The sequence below is a fragment of the Electrophorus electricus genome, chromosome 2 (assembly GCF_041902795.1).
Source record: "Electrophorus electricus isolate QZ-2024a chromosome 2, ASM4190279v1, whole genome shotgun sequence".
Classification (NCBI taxonomy): Eukaryota; Metazoa; Chordata; class Actinopteri; order Gymnotiformes; family Gymnotidae; genus Electrophorus; species Electrophorus electricus.
Genome location: NC_137498.1, coordinates 7,394,457 through 7,408,808, shown reverse-complemented (window position 1 = coordinate 7,408,808; position 14,352 = coordinate 7,394,457). Strand labels below are relative to the sequence as shown.

At 39.2% G+C, this 14,352-nt stretch overlaps 3 long non-coding RNA genes across 5 annotated transcripts in view; 2 read left to right on the top strand and 1 right to left on the bottom strand.

Moving 5' to 3' along the window:
• Positions 1–14,352, bottom strand: part of LOC145660092 (uncharacterized) — a 302,422-nt gene that overhangs the window by 32,967 nt on the left and 255,103 nt on the right. The gene's annotated exons all lie outside the window — the stretch shown is intronic.
• LOC145660196 (uncharacterized) lies at positions 415–1,922 on the top strand. Its single transcript, XR_014126381.1, has 4 exons — positions 415–526; positions 1,263–1,373; positions 1,589–1,703; positions 1,850–1,922. It is a non-coding gene; the product is annotated as an uncharacterized LOC145660196 (long non-coding RNA).
• Positions 4,447–14,272, top strand: LOC145660065 (uncharacterized). Of its 2 annotated transcripts, XR_014126255.1 has the most exons (7): positions 4,447–4,555; positions 8,369–8,686; positions 11,574–11,664; positions 11,798–11,908; positions 11,989–12,056; positions 12,197–12,229; positions 13,030–14,272. It is a non-coding gene; the product is annotated as an uncharacterized LOC145660065 (long non-coding RNA). The 2 variants fall into 2 exon arrangements; XR_014126254.1 differs by having other exon boundaries at positions 12,197–14,272.

The following is a 14,352-nucleotide window of genomic DNA, read 5'->3' as shown; positions in this document are numbered from 1 at the left end:
TCTAAACAGCCACTGAACAGAATTTAGCGCTCCATTATGTCATAATGTGTGTCATTCTATTTCTGACCCCAGATCAGTTTATTGAGAGGATTTGCTGATGACGATCATTTTAGACAAAACATCAACAGAGACTACAAACAATTCTTCACGCATAAGAGGTACTGAGAAACGAAAACAAAACGTAAGTAGAATTTAATTTTATCTACAAAAGCAGATACTAAATATTTGATAACGGAATCGTATTATAAACAAGTAGCCAATATGCGAATTTAAAATGAGAACACATTTTTATGATAGAGAACTTTTGACTGAACGGAGAACTAATTAGTGGGCTGATAGTGAGCTCCCCGCCCCACTAGTCACGTGGTACGGCCCGCCGCCTGCAGTGGGAGTTCATGGTCTTGTGTGAAACCACGACTATGTAGTCACACACACCTGCACCGGATTATTCTCCTAATGTCTGTGTGTGTTTAAACCCCGGTTGGTGTGTGCGTCCTTGTCGGTCTGTGTTCTCGCTAATGTTTAGGTACGTGGTGCACTTTATGTTTGTAAGCTGTGTTCAACGTTGCTCATGTTCATCTTGACTGTTTCGTGTGAGCGCCACTGTGTTCGTTATTCGTGTTCTTCTAATAAACGTCTGTCTACGTCAAGCGAGTTTGTTTAATTTAACGGACCGCACAAATATTTTATAAATGCGGAATAAGTGAATAGAGAATGAACTAAATAAATGGGACGTAGCTGAAAATATTCGCGTAACCGAACTCCATTAGATGAAATACGTTGACTGAGACAAGGGAAAGTGACTTCTGCGCTTGTTTTAGAAAAGCCTCTGTAAGACCACGAGTGTGGCCATTATGCACTGTCGGACAACAGACAACCTTTGTTTCACATTTATTAACATTTGTAGAAGAAATTGAGCTACGGGTGGCCATTTGTTCTGTTACATAATAACTATATAAAACAAAGTCTACAGGCGTTGATTGCTCATTTCCATATAGAGATATGAAACTGGGATACAAAAGTAATCTTGCGCACAAATGCAGCATGTAAAATAAGTTTTGTTTGTAGAAAATTGTGTTGTAATCAAAGCTTAATATTCATTTCAAATGCAATTACTTCTTAGGAATAAAGCTTTAATTCTTAAAAATTAAAGGTTTTTTTTTGTTGTCCAAAAACACATGCAAACTGTTATGACTTTTTAAAAGAAAGTAAACAGCTTTATTATTGTTCAATACAATAGAGCTTTCTTCTGCCCGTTCTAGATGCCAAGGGACAAGTTCATTAATATCATTACCAGAAGACACAAGAGTCATAGAGACCCTGCTACCATTGCTGGGTTTAAGCAGCATTACTCAGCCAATCTGGGAGAAAGTGTAAGTGTCTAGATCATTTTATACTATAATTTTAATGATTTATATAGACTGTATCCACAGTTTTATTTATTTAGCCTTCACACTTTCCTGACTTGTACAGATGGTAGTCCAAAATATGCTGTCCATTAGTGGAGTTTCCACTGCCCAGGTGGGGTCAATGGATGATTCATTTCCTTTACAATTCATCACTGATTATTTATCACTTCTCACCCAAGAAACGGGAGGACTGTAAGGAGGTTCATACCATCCCGAGCAGAACTGCTGAACACTTTATGATCACAGAGTCAACGGGAGAGATTTGCTCTTTGGACCACAGCGCCCATGTAGAAGGTGCAGATGTATTTTCTTGCAAAAATCTAGCTTTCCATTAAGAACACACAGTAGGACATGATGTTTGTTCACTTTAAATATGTGCCTGTACTTTATTATGTAATTGCATTTGTATTAATTTTTTTGGGGAAAAAAAACATCTGTAGATGTAAGAGAGGATCTGGGTGGAGTAGCAGAATCTATTACAGAGGCAGTTAAAGTGGAGAACACCCCAGCTGGTGAGTAGCATCAAAGCACCACATTAATAATCAGAGTTTACATACATCCACTCCATGGACACCAGTTTAAAAATTCTACTTTTATTTCAAATATAAAGGCTCAGAATGCAAGAAGTTGAAGAGAGTACGCATCTTCTTCAGACGAACATGGCAGGCTATAAAAAGCACTTTGTCCTGTGCCAGGCGCTCCAACAAAATTAGCCCTACTTTTTAAATGTTCCCAGCTCTTTACCAATTTATTTTGTATTTCTTTTTTCCCTTCATTTTCCCCAACCTGTCTTTTCATTTTCTGAAATATTTTTTGACTTTTTCATTTATTTTTGATTAATAAACTTTACTTCATGCAAAGATATAGTCTGTTTGCATTCTGGACCGTTTAATCATATTTTTCATTCTAAGACCAGCCAGGTTATAATTCTAATTCGGCCAAATACATCTTGAATGATTCAACTCACTTTAATAACATTTTTAGATTATCACATATATGTACAGTTTCATGTCACTCAGCATTAAGAGAGAATTTCACACTCACCTTTAGTGAGAGGAAGTACAGTAAAGAGAAAACACAAACTGAGCATGCTTGTCTCTATGGAAACACCATTGACCTCCCAGCACACACTGACAACTCTACACCCAGATCTCCACTACCACTGTGGACACACACTGATTCCAGAACTCTCACAGCATTACTTCAGTACTCCAGACCCTAATGTCCACCCAGCAGAGAGGAACTGGGAACAAATGAACTTGGCCAGAGCTCTTATGTTTCTTTTCAAGTTCACATCACCAGCTTTACGGAGACATACAAAACCACACACAGTGCCATCATGTCCTTTGACCTGTGAGGACTCTGGTTGTTTCTTCTTTTGTAATGTATCCCACAACCCCACACTGACCATGATGCTGCATCTGTGAAACCATATAGGAGACACACATGCTCATTATAAAGCAAAGGGGGTGGAGTCTGATGTAGAGAAGAGAAACAAACAGATATATTATCCCCTCACTCTTATTCTCAAACTCTTCCTTCTAAGTTTATAGTTTTAAAATGCAGTTTATAGAGTTAATCACCTCAAAGCTTGCGTACATACACATTTTTGCATTACTTTTTCATGGCTTGATATATTTTATGTTTGCACTACCTTATGATGTCCTGTGTACTTAATATTTTATTCATTGTATCAAATTTGTTTTATTGGTAAATATACGTTGAACTATTATGCACTGTCACTACAGAATGCTGTCTGCTTTATGTCTCCAGAGTCTATAAGCATGCAAACACACACACACACACACACACACACATTCAAGAATTTCTAGATAGTGAGAGGACCTGCTTTTTGTTTGCTTTTTCAGTTTCCACATCACAATAATTTGTTGTGGACCATTGCTTATGCAGAAAAGTTCTTTAAGATTTTTTGAGAGTAATATGAATTTCTGGATTTACTGAATGAGTCAAAAACAAACAACAAAAACCTGCATTACTCACAATAAGAACCTATTTGAACTTTGATAAACTCTGTTAATCAGCCTTTGAACATAGACATGCTTTGGTAGTACATGAGCAGTCCCTTTTCTCAGTGAAGTACTGACATCTCTCCTCACAGTACACAATATTCCCCAAATTATCAGTAACCAAACCAGTCCTACTCATACTAAACCTGTTTTGTACTAAATTAAATTCAAACTGGACCTGCCATTGAGCCTAGACCCTGGAGCCTAGTCCTAGTTTTAGTCTGTGTTTAAAACATCATCCTTTGTCCCAATTTCACATTAGAATAGACCCAGCAGTCAGAGTTGTGCTGTTTTGATTATTACACTACACTTTACAGAATAAATGTAGTATTTTGTACTATTTCTAGCTAGAAACCACTGATAAGCCTGTCATGGCTTAAGGCAAAAAATACACTAGAAGAAAGTTGAGCTTGTGAGTGTGTGACCACAGCTCAGCTGCAGAGGTGCAGAAGCAGCACGGTTGTCACTTCTGGTCTAAAATGGGCTTTAGACTCTGATCTGATACCCACTGCCCACTGGTTGGAACTGTGAGAAATGAAACCACAGCAGACGTCAGACATCCTGAGCTCTCAGACCAGAACAGTCTCCTCCTTCTTCTGGGGCGTTCATAAGCTGTTTTGAGACCAAAATGTTTATTAACTTTAAAAACTGCACATATTCACATTAAGATGCTATACACTTGTCGTAGTGAAATGAAATGACCAAACAACACTGAGGGAGGTCATGTTGGGTCTCACCCCCTGAGCTTCTACATCGTGTGTCTATGGCAAAGGACGGAGCCGCTTAACTAAGAATGAGACCGTCCTCACTGACAATGTGAGAATATCTGATAGATCACTGACTGATAAGGAAGAAAGAGGACATACCACATGACAACTTACAAAACCGACCGCATCTCTATATTTGGTGTGTGTGTTGTGTTGAGGTTAGTTTGTCAGAGTTTCATTTGAATACACTTCCTCTCCACTATAAGTGTTCTTGTGAAGTCATTCAGTAGACTGTATTGAAGAGTGTGTATGGTGTGTATCAGCAGTCCTGCTGTAGCTGTGTGTAGTGTGGGTAACTCAGTAAGAATGCAGGTGTGTGTTTATCTGCTCCTTGTGCTCCACGCTGCTGATGGTGAGTGTTACCTTCTCTCTACAGGTGTTGTCATCCTCACACATTCATTTACACAAAGGTATTTATATCTGGGATCAGCAGAGAGCAGCAGCTAACCACTTACCCCAGATTCGGTCTATTGACCAATAAATTTTGCCTCTAGTTTAGAACAAAAGATGTTAAATGCTAACGTTGCTAACAAACACTGGAAGTTAACAGCAACTAAAATATTGTCTTCGTAAATACATGTCCACAAACTTCTCTCAAGCCGGTCAAACAGCATCCAAGTGTTAATAAATATCTCCCAGACTAGTCGGTGTGTCGTATAACTCACTGTGAACTAGACAAGTGAAGAAACACGTCACCGGGAAGTGACCTGGATGAGGTTTGAGGACATGTAGCTCGCTATCTGACTTATTTACAAATCCTATTAGCTATTATTGCTGTTGGCTTCCAGTGTTTGTTAGCAATGTTAGCAGCTTTTGTTCTAAAGGAGCAAAATACGGACTCCAAACATGTCTTGTCCACCCGAGTTAAGGGAGAATAAAGTAAATTTGTTTCTTCGCCGACTTGTCCCGTTAAGTGGCACTGAAATCTGTGCTGTTGAATGATATGTCCACTATAGAGAATTGTGTTTAATGTATTGAAAAAATGTGTTTTAGAAATACAAAATGAGTGTAAAGGAAAGGTGCTTTTGGTTTAGTATAACAGGTCAGGAGATGGGCTACATGAGTTAGTGGTTTCAATTATTGTGTCACATGTCCCAGTTTTTGTCTTGCAAAAAACTGTAATATCACAAAGACAGTCCAGTTTCCCAGCAAGCACCTCTTCCTCCTAGCAAACTTGGAGCACTGTTTATCAGTTTAACAATACGTAACTAACACTGTCTCTCTCTTTCTTTCTCTCTCTCTCTCTCTCTCTCTCTCTCTCTCTTTCTCTCTCTCACTCACACACACACACACACACACACACACACACACACACACACACACAAAACATGCACAGCTGTTGCAGGATGGCCAGATCCACATCTGAAGGACTTGGAGAAAGACAATTTTACACACACAGTAAATGTACATTCAAAGTGATACTTGTAGCTGCAAAAACACCCCCTCCCACGGCCTGCCCTGCTCTCTCTCTCTCTCTCACACACACACACTCTCTCTCTCTCTCTCTCTCTCTCTCTCTCTCTCTCTCTCTCTCTCTCTCTTTCTCTCTCTTCTTGCTGGGTGTTTGGGCTTCAAGTTCTCCTATGTTGTTCCTCTTATCTTAGAGGCTTACAAATAAAAAATGAACAAATAAGAAAAAACTAAAACCATAGAGACAGTACAGTTTGCCAGTATGCACCTCTTCCTTCTCACATATGTATTGCTAAACTTGGTGCACTTTAGCAATACATAACACACACACACACACACACACACACACACACACACACACACACACACACAGACATGCATATGCGCATGCTTCCTTTTTGGGTTCGTGATCTTGAAATTCTGCTGTGCTGTTCCTCAGAGTGGTGTGTGAGCAAAATGTTTACTTCTTTCACACACCCACGAAGATTGTCAAACAGTCTCCAAATCCTCATCAGTGTCAGTGATCCAGCTTTGAACTTCATGGTTTAATCAGTCAAACACTAACTGACTCTGGCAGCATAAATTCACTCCAGTGACTCCAGTTTAAAGACTTTTCTTATTTAGTCCCAAGTTATTCTGATGCCACCATAGTCATAGCTACCAGTTTACAGATGTGAGAATTCCCAGTATGCACCTCTTCCTCCTGACATATGTATTGCTAATCTGGTTGCACTGGGTGCTACGTGTGAAATGTGCTCACTTGTTTATTTCTGTTTGTGTTATTTATTCCTCATTTGTACATCAATTGGCCAGGAGGCTTAGACAGCCCATGCTGGGGGTTTTGTCTTTTTACAGTTGTTGTTGTTGTTACAGTGCAGTGCACACTAGCCTACAGCCTCAGTTAGTTACTTTATAGATATCCACCATCATCAAACAGCTTTTGGCAGCTTTAACAACAAAAAGAACAAAGTAACTAAGAGAAAAGGTGAGAATGTTTCTACTTCCTGTGATAACTATTGGGTTGTGATGACATTGTACTGTTTACATCCAAAGTGGTCTTTACTTTGGTGACTCCTTTAGTGGTTCTGTTTCACAACTTCTCTTAAGTAGTTTTTTCTTAATAGTATGAAAGCTACAACATAGACTGCTGCATTCCACCTGTACTTTATGAATAATATGAATATCAGACCATCCTCATGTTTACCTGATTAAATGATCAATGTTTATTTTGATCAGCATGTAGTCTAGAGCTCTTCCTGTCTGATCTGTCTAATATTTGCTAAGCTACACATTCAGTTTGGTCCTCTGATCATTAAGTGCAGGAGTGAAATGATGTGACCAAACAGTGCTGAGGGGGATCACTGTGTAGCACTACTTCTTACTGCAGGATCACTTTACTGAGGATGGGGACTGAACACTGGGAAGCTCAGGAGGAAGTTATGACACTAGAACGACACTGTTTCACTGTTAGATTTAGTCTGTATGTGAGAGAGAAAGAAGTGGAGGAATAATTTATTTTGCACTTGAACACACTTCCTCTCTACTGTGGATATTAGTGGGTGGTGAATTTCAGTGGAGTTTTACTGAGAGAGTTGTAGAGTTCCAGGTCATAGTTGTGTGGTGATTCCCACAGACAGACTGTAGTCTGGGCTGCAGTTTTCAGAGTGTTCAGTACACTGTAGTTTTGTAGAGTGTATAAGATCTGTAGCAGCGTTACTGCTGTAGCTGTGTGTAGTGTGTTGTGGAATGCAGGTGTGTTTTTATCTGCAGATGTGTTTTTACTTCCTTTTTGGTAATGATGTGCATACGAAGTCCTGTGAAGCGTTTGAGGTTCTTCCTTATTGTACTGCTGAAGGATTCGAAGCTTTGGAGCATTGAAAGCTGGTGACAAAACAGCGACTCCTGGCGGTTTTCAGAAATTATAGCAGCCATAGATTCAAAACTGCGCAATACAACACTCCACCGCCTTCATATTTCATTTAAAAAAATGATCAGTAATGATGTTTAGTAATTAAATTCTGCAATAATTAGTTTAGAATCATTGTTTCCCTTTTTATGTGAAAACATAATACAAAACTATACTGGGAGACAACAGGTTGACATTATGAAACATTTACTTTTGGCTTCTATAATTTGCACATTTCCAATTTTTTAGTAAAATGATAAAGGTTCCAAGTTATAGGACAGTGCCAAACGTATGAAACAGTCTCAAGCTCATTCTGTGTATCTGTGATGTTTGAAGCTTCAAACATGATTAGTCACATGTTATTAGTAACTTTAGTGGGAGGGGAGGGGAGGAGAAGGAAGGAGGGAGGGAGTGGAGAGGTAGAGTGAGTGAGAGGGAGGGAGGGAATGAGGGAGAGGGAGAGTGATTGAGAGAGGGATGGAGGGAGCGGGAGTGAGGGAGGCAGAGAGGGAGGGGAGGGAGAGAGACAATCTATAATCAATATAATCAGACATTTAAATCATATAACTTGATGGTCATGCATCCATCATACCAGCATATATTGTGAAATCTCTTAGTGATTTCCAGTACCATCATCAGTTGGCTGGTACCATCAGTACCATCAGGTGACTGGACCTGCAGCAATTAAGTGTGTCATAAATAATAATGGAGTATGTCATATATAATAATAATTAAGTATGTCATATATAATAATAATAACGGAGTATGTCATGTGTAATAATAACCATTTACATGTACATGTGCGGCCATGTTTAATAGTGAAGGCCTTTATCTCGTGTGTTTCTGCAGGCTGCAGTTTGGCAGAGAATCAGAAGACAGACGTCATCACTGCATACACAGGAGACTCAGTACTGCTGCCCTGCTCCTGTACTGACCCACACGCCAAACCTGAGAGTTTCACCTGGAAGAAACACAACACAAGCAGAGACGCATGGGATGTGATCTCCAGTGCGAGTGAACAGTACAGAAACAGAGTTCAGCTGGGTACTGTTCCCTCTCCAGGAAATCTCTCTCTACTCATATCACACCTGACTGAAGAGGATGAGGGAGACTACAGCTGTTATCTTACAAACCAGCAATATAAATACATCAGACTCACCATTAAAGGTAAAACACTGTTTTTGATCCAAATCCAACTGCAAATGATAAATCCAGCTTTAAGGTTTTCTTATGTATCCACACTAGCAAAGTCTTGGTTGTCTGAGTTACTTGTAGACTTTCTGCTGTCATATTTGTTGTTGTGCTGTCATCTGTGCACATTACCAGTAACGTTTAGTTCAGTGATGGTCAAATACTCCTTTAATTGTAACAAATATCTTGGGCAGTTCAAGTAAAAATGTCTCAGGTTTTTAACACACATGCTTCTTTGTTTTGGTTTTTCTGTTCCGACCCCTCGTTTGGTTTTCCTGTCACTGTTTTGATCTTTGTCTAGTTTGCATTCGTTAATCTTTGTATAAATATCCCTTGTTTTAGCGTCTTGGTTGTGGGTCTTTGAATGTGCTTTCTCTCGTCCTCCCGTGAGTTTATTGTTGTTTGGTAACGTTATTAGCCTGCTCGTTATTCAAGTGTTTACTGTTTAACTTCCTTCTTGGTAATGATGTGCAGACGAAGTCCTGTGAAGCATTTTAGGTTCTTCCTTATTTTACTGCTGAAGGATTCGAAGCTTGGGAGCATTGAAAGCTGGTGACAAAACAGTGACACCTGGTATTTCTCAGAAATTATAGCTGCTTTAGATTCAAAACTGCACAGCATTATAAATAATACAACACTCCACCGCCTTCATATGTCATTAAAAAAAATGGATGATCAGTAATGATGTTTAGTAATTAAATTCTGCAATAATTTGTTTAAAATCATTGTTTCCCTTTTTATGTGAAAACTTGATACAAAACTATACTGCTTTCTCAGGGCTTTACCATTCTCTTAGCCTAGCTTTGGGTTTAACCTACTAAATGTGCGGTGCAGAGATTGGATCCTTTATGTAACCCACCTATTCTGTCTACATTGCATTCTGGCAGTGTTAAAATCACAATGCAAGAGGCAGTATTGGATCCTTTACTGTAATAAACATAAGTAGCCTAATGAAAAAATTACATATGTGATCATGAATGATCAAACATTAGAAACAGAATGCTAAAATAACAAATTGATTTTATCCAATGCTACTTATAATTATGACTGAGTATAACTTGAGCAATTTAAGGTTAAGGGCCTTGTTCAGGGGCCCAACAGTGGCAACTTGGTAGTTCAAGAATGTGATCAGTAGCATGTGTTGTATGTGGCACTTGGCTTGATATTAAGATTTCTAGTGCTTCCACACTGATGCTCTATCACAGAGTTATACATATATTGTTTGATCTTTCTGTGACTGGTAGAATGGTGTGGCATTAGAGATCAAACTACATTTTATTAGTAACAAAATAAAACACCTTATTTATAGACCAGGCCAGAACACTTTCAATTGAGTGTCATGACAATCATTGTCAAAGCGTTCATTTATCACAGTCATATGGGAGTTTTCATTTCAGCCTCTCCAGCCAGTGTCAAGAACAGAAAGGTACTACGTGGTTTGAGGTGTTCACATCTGCTCAATTTTCCTAGTAACCTCATGTCCCGCAACCGCCCTCAGTCCGTGATTGCAACTCCCGTCTTCCCCGGCACAACCTCACCAGATCCTCATCACCAGTTTACTAGTGCCACCTGTGTCTCATCTTTGCTATGCTATTTATTCTCTCTGGTTCCATTCACTCCCTGCAAAGTATTATCGCTGGTCTATCAGCATGTACTGAGCAATTCCCTGGTGTGTGTATATCTGGCCATTACTCTCGCCTCTTTCACTTTACAATTGTTGCTTATTCCGCTACAAATAAAACTCGGCTGTCCACAAGCGTCTGGCCTGTTCTAAGATGTCACCCCTCACTTGGTAAGCAACAACTAATTGTAACGCGGGAGGGGTGGAGAGTGAACACTCGTGCGAAGTGACGACGCCATAACGAACCAAACTGATTGAATAGAATGAATAATAAGTTTAATAATCAACAAAGACTAACAACACATTATAGAATGAAGAACAAACAGGCTAACAGAAGAATAATAATATGAGAACAGGGTGAGGGCGAGAAATGAGCAACAAGGGAATACAACATTAAGGGAAGACTAACGGAGAACAACAATAATAAAACATAACAGTGAGCATAAAGACAGACAAACGGGAACAACACAGAACTGGGCTACATAAGATGAACAAACGGTATTGGTCATCAGACCCGATTTTTCTCTGGGGGTATTGGGGTGGCTATAGTGGCCGTCCTCATTCTCAGCCGACTCTGTCTGCTGGGGGGTCCCGTTATGTTATTTTAACTGGAAACATATTTAAAACTTAGGTAAAAAAACAAAACAAAACAAACAAAAAAACAACCTATAGCCCTTGAATGAAGTGTTATGTCAACTAATCAACTGATAGTATTGTGCTATGAAGAGAAGACTGTATGACAGCTGTCTGTCAGAATCAGCCTTTATAAAAGTGTATTTAGGTTTGTGTTAGCTGTTATGAAGGACTTATAAAGACCACTCTTAACAAACATGTTAGTAAATTTGAAATGTAGATTCTGATCAAATATTAAAAAATGGTTAAATTGGTACTTAATATCAAACAAAGCTCAAATTGTTACCTAAATGGAGCAACCAATTTGCTCAGTTACACCTTATAACTATCATTGTTATAAGGATAGTGAATGTCATTAGAACAATGCTAAAAATCATATAATATTAGAGTAAATATTTATTAATTTAACAAGCAAATGTGGTGGAGTATGACAGTAGGGTGTGTTTCTACAGGTTGAGTATTAAATCAGTATTAAAATGAGCAATTAAAAAACAACAGGGAGACAAAACACATCACTGCACACACAGGAGACTCAGTACTGCTACCCTAGTACTGCTAGTACTAAAGCAGTACACCATCTTATGCTAACAAACACATCTCCCTCTCCAGGAATCTCAACAACAGAATTTACATCAAGATTTGATGGCAAAACAAGTGCAAAGGCTCCAGCTGACGCTTCCACTACTGACTCTGACTGACGGTAACATGCATTTACTGCATATCAACATGGTCTCCTAATATCTTAAAAAGCAATTAAAATGCATGCTGTGTAAAAACACAAACACTAACACGCACACAAATACACATAACATTTGTATAACGTTTGCCTTCAGATGTCCAAAACCCTGCTGGTGATCTAGCATATATCCTCATGACTACTGTTGTGGGAGCTGTCCTCCTCCTGCTGCTGGGTCTCGTGGGGGTCTTGTGCTGGAGATACAAAGGTACACACACACACACACACACACACACACGCATGCATGCATACAAGTTGTGGGTCACACTGTCTGGTTTTCTAATGTAGTCCAGAGACATGGACAAACGAGGCTAAGAAAGGGGCAAACAGAAGAGAAGAGAGAGCAGGAGACACAGGTGAATGCTCACATACCATCCACTGTAACATAAGAAAAACAACCTCCACATCATTACTGGCACATGTCCTTCAAGGTCAAATCTTCCATGGTGTGTGTGTGTATGTGTGTATGTGTGTGTGTGTGTGTGTTTGTTTACAGGATTGTTTTGCTGTGCTTTGTTCACATGTTCAAGTGAGTGCTACTTTGTATCTGAGGGGGGTTCAGATGATACAATACAATTAGTACAATATAGTTAAAATAAAGGATCACATATATCACATACAGCACTTTTTTATGGTTTTAAATTTTTTTTAATGGAAAACCATCTTTGGGAAACACAAGTTGTGAAGTTCAGGTTTTGTTGAAGCAGTAACAAATACCTGAGCAGAGGGTTTTATACAGATAGTGTGTGGCGTTCCCTAGTTGTGTGGGGTCCATGGTGAGTTTCTGATACAAAGCAGCTCCTGATACACTGATGAACGTTTTTGATTATGGCTGTTGTGATCTCTAGTTTGAAATCAGTGGAGATGGTGGTGTCTAGGAAGCTCAGACTCCACATCACTTACTGTACTGAGTTACAAAGGGAGATGAAATAATAGCAGTCCAACATGACTAATCATATCAATCACTGTTTTTGGTAGAAATTATATTACTACATGGTAAATAATTTACCAGTAGGTGTGTAATTGAATAATTAATTGAAATGGGTGTGTTCAAAATAATAACTGTGGAGTTCAATTAGTGAGGTCATTCCTTCTGTGAAAAAACAGATGTCAATCAGGTGGCCTTTATTTAAAGATGAAGCCAACACATGTACATGCATTTCTCTCTGAAAATCTGAAAAAAATGGGTCGTTCCAGACATTGTTCAGAAGAACAGCATACTTTGACTAAAACTTTGATTGGAGAGGGGAAAACATGTAAAGAAGTGAAAATGATATAAAGAAAATGATAGGCTGCTCAGCTAAAATGATCCCCAATGCTTTAAAATAGAAAACAAAACCAGAGAGATGTGGAAGAAAATGGAAGAATACCATTTGAATGGATTGAAGAATAACCAGTATGGCAAAGACTCAGCCAATGATCAGCTCCAGGGTGATCAAAGACAGTCCGAAGTTACCTGTGAGTACTGTGACAATTAGAAGACGCCTGTGTGAAGCTAATCTATCAGCAAGAAGCCCCCGCAAAGTCCCACTGTTAAAAAGAAGACGTGCTGAAGAGGTTACAATTTGCCAAAGAACACATGGACTGGCCTAAAGAGAAATGAAGAAACGTTTTGTGGACTGATGAAAGTAAGATTGTTCTTTTTGGATCCAAGAGCCGCAGACAGTTTGTCAGATGACCCGCAATCACTGAATTCAAGCCACAGTACACTCTGAAGACAGTGAAGCATGGTGGTGCACGCATCATGATATGGGGATGTTTCTCTTATTATGGTGTCGGGCCTATTTATCGCATACCAGGGATCATGGATCAGTTTGCATATCTCAAAATACTTGAAGAGGTCATGTTGCCTTATGCTGAAGAGGAAATGCCCTTGAAATGGATGTTTCAACAAGACAACGACCCAAAACACACCAGTAAGCGAGCAGCATCTTGGTTCCAGACCAACAAAATTAAACTTACAGAGTGGCCAGCCCAATCCCCGGTCTTTAATCCGATAGAAAACTTGAGGGGGACATAAAAAAATTCTGTTTCTGAGGCAAAACCAAGAAATGGAGAGGAACTGTGGAAAGTTGTCAAAGCATCCTGGGCTGGAATACCTGTTTACAGCAGCCAGAAGTTGGTCGACTCCATGCAACACAGATGTGAAGCAGTTCTCAGAAACAGTAGTTATACAACTAAATATTAGTTTAGTGATGCACAACAACGCTAAATCCTAAAGATTTTTCAGTTTATACAGTAAATATTTGAGTTTGTGAAGAAAAAATGGTAAATGATTACACATGACATCCACTTATTTATTTGAATCGAAGAAGTCAGATGTTGCAACTGACCCCGACCTTGGGGAAGGTCTCAGCCCAGATCAGGGACGGTTGCAGCATGTTACATATACATTATTTTTACGTTTGCTCTTTGTCTCATCTTAACTGATCCCTTGGCTGCAGGCTTCTCTCTTTTTTTAGGAAGTGGGAATAAGATTGGTGTGAGAGATGGTGAAGTCCAGGTCCAATGGCCCTGACTATATATGAGACTCTTCCCAGAATACTGAAGGGAACTCCTCAAAATACTGAAGGCCTTCTCCTCACTTTTGGTGTAGCCTACTGAAAACAAAGTGAACACAATGTCTGCTTTTATATGATTTATTCACTTATT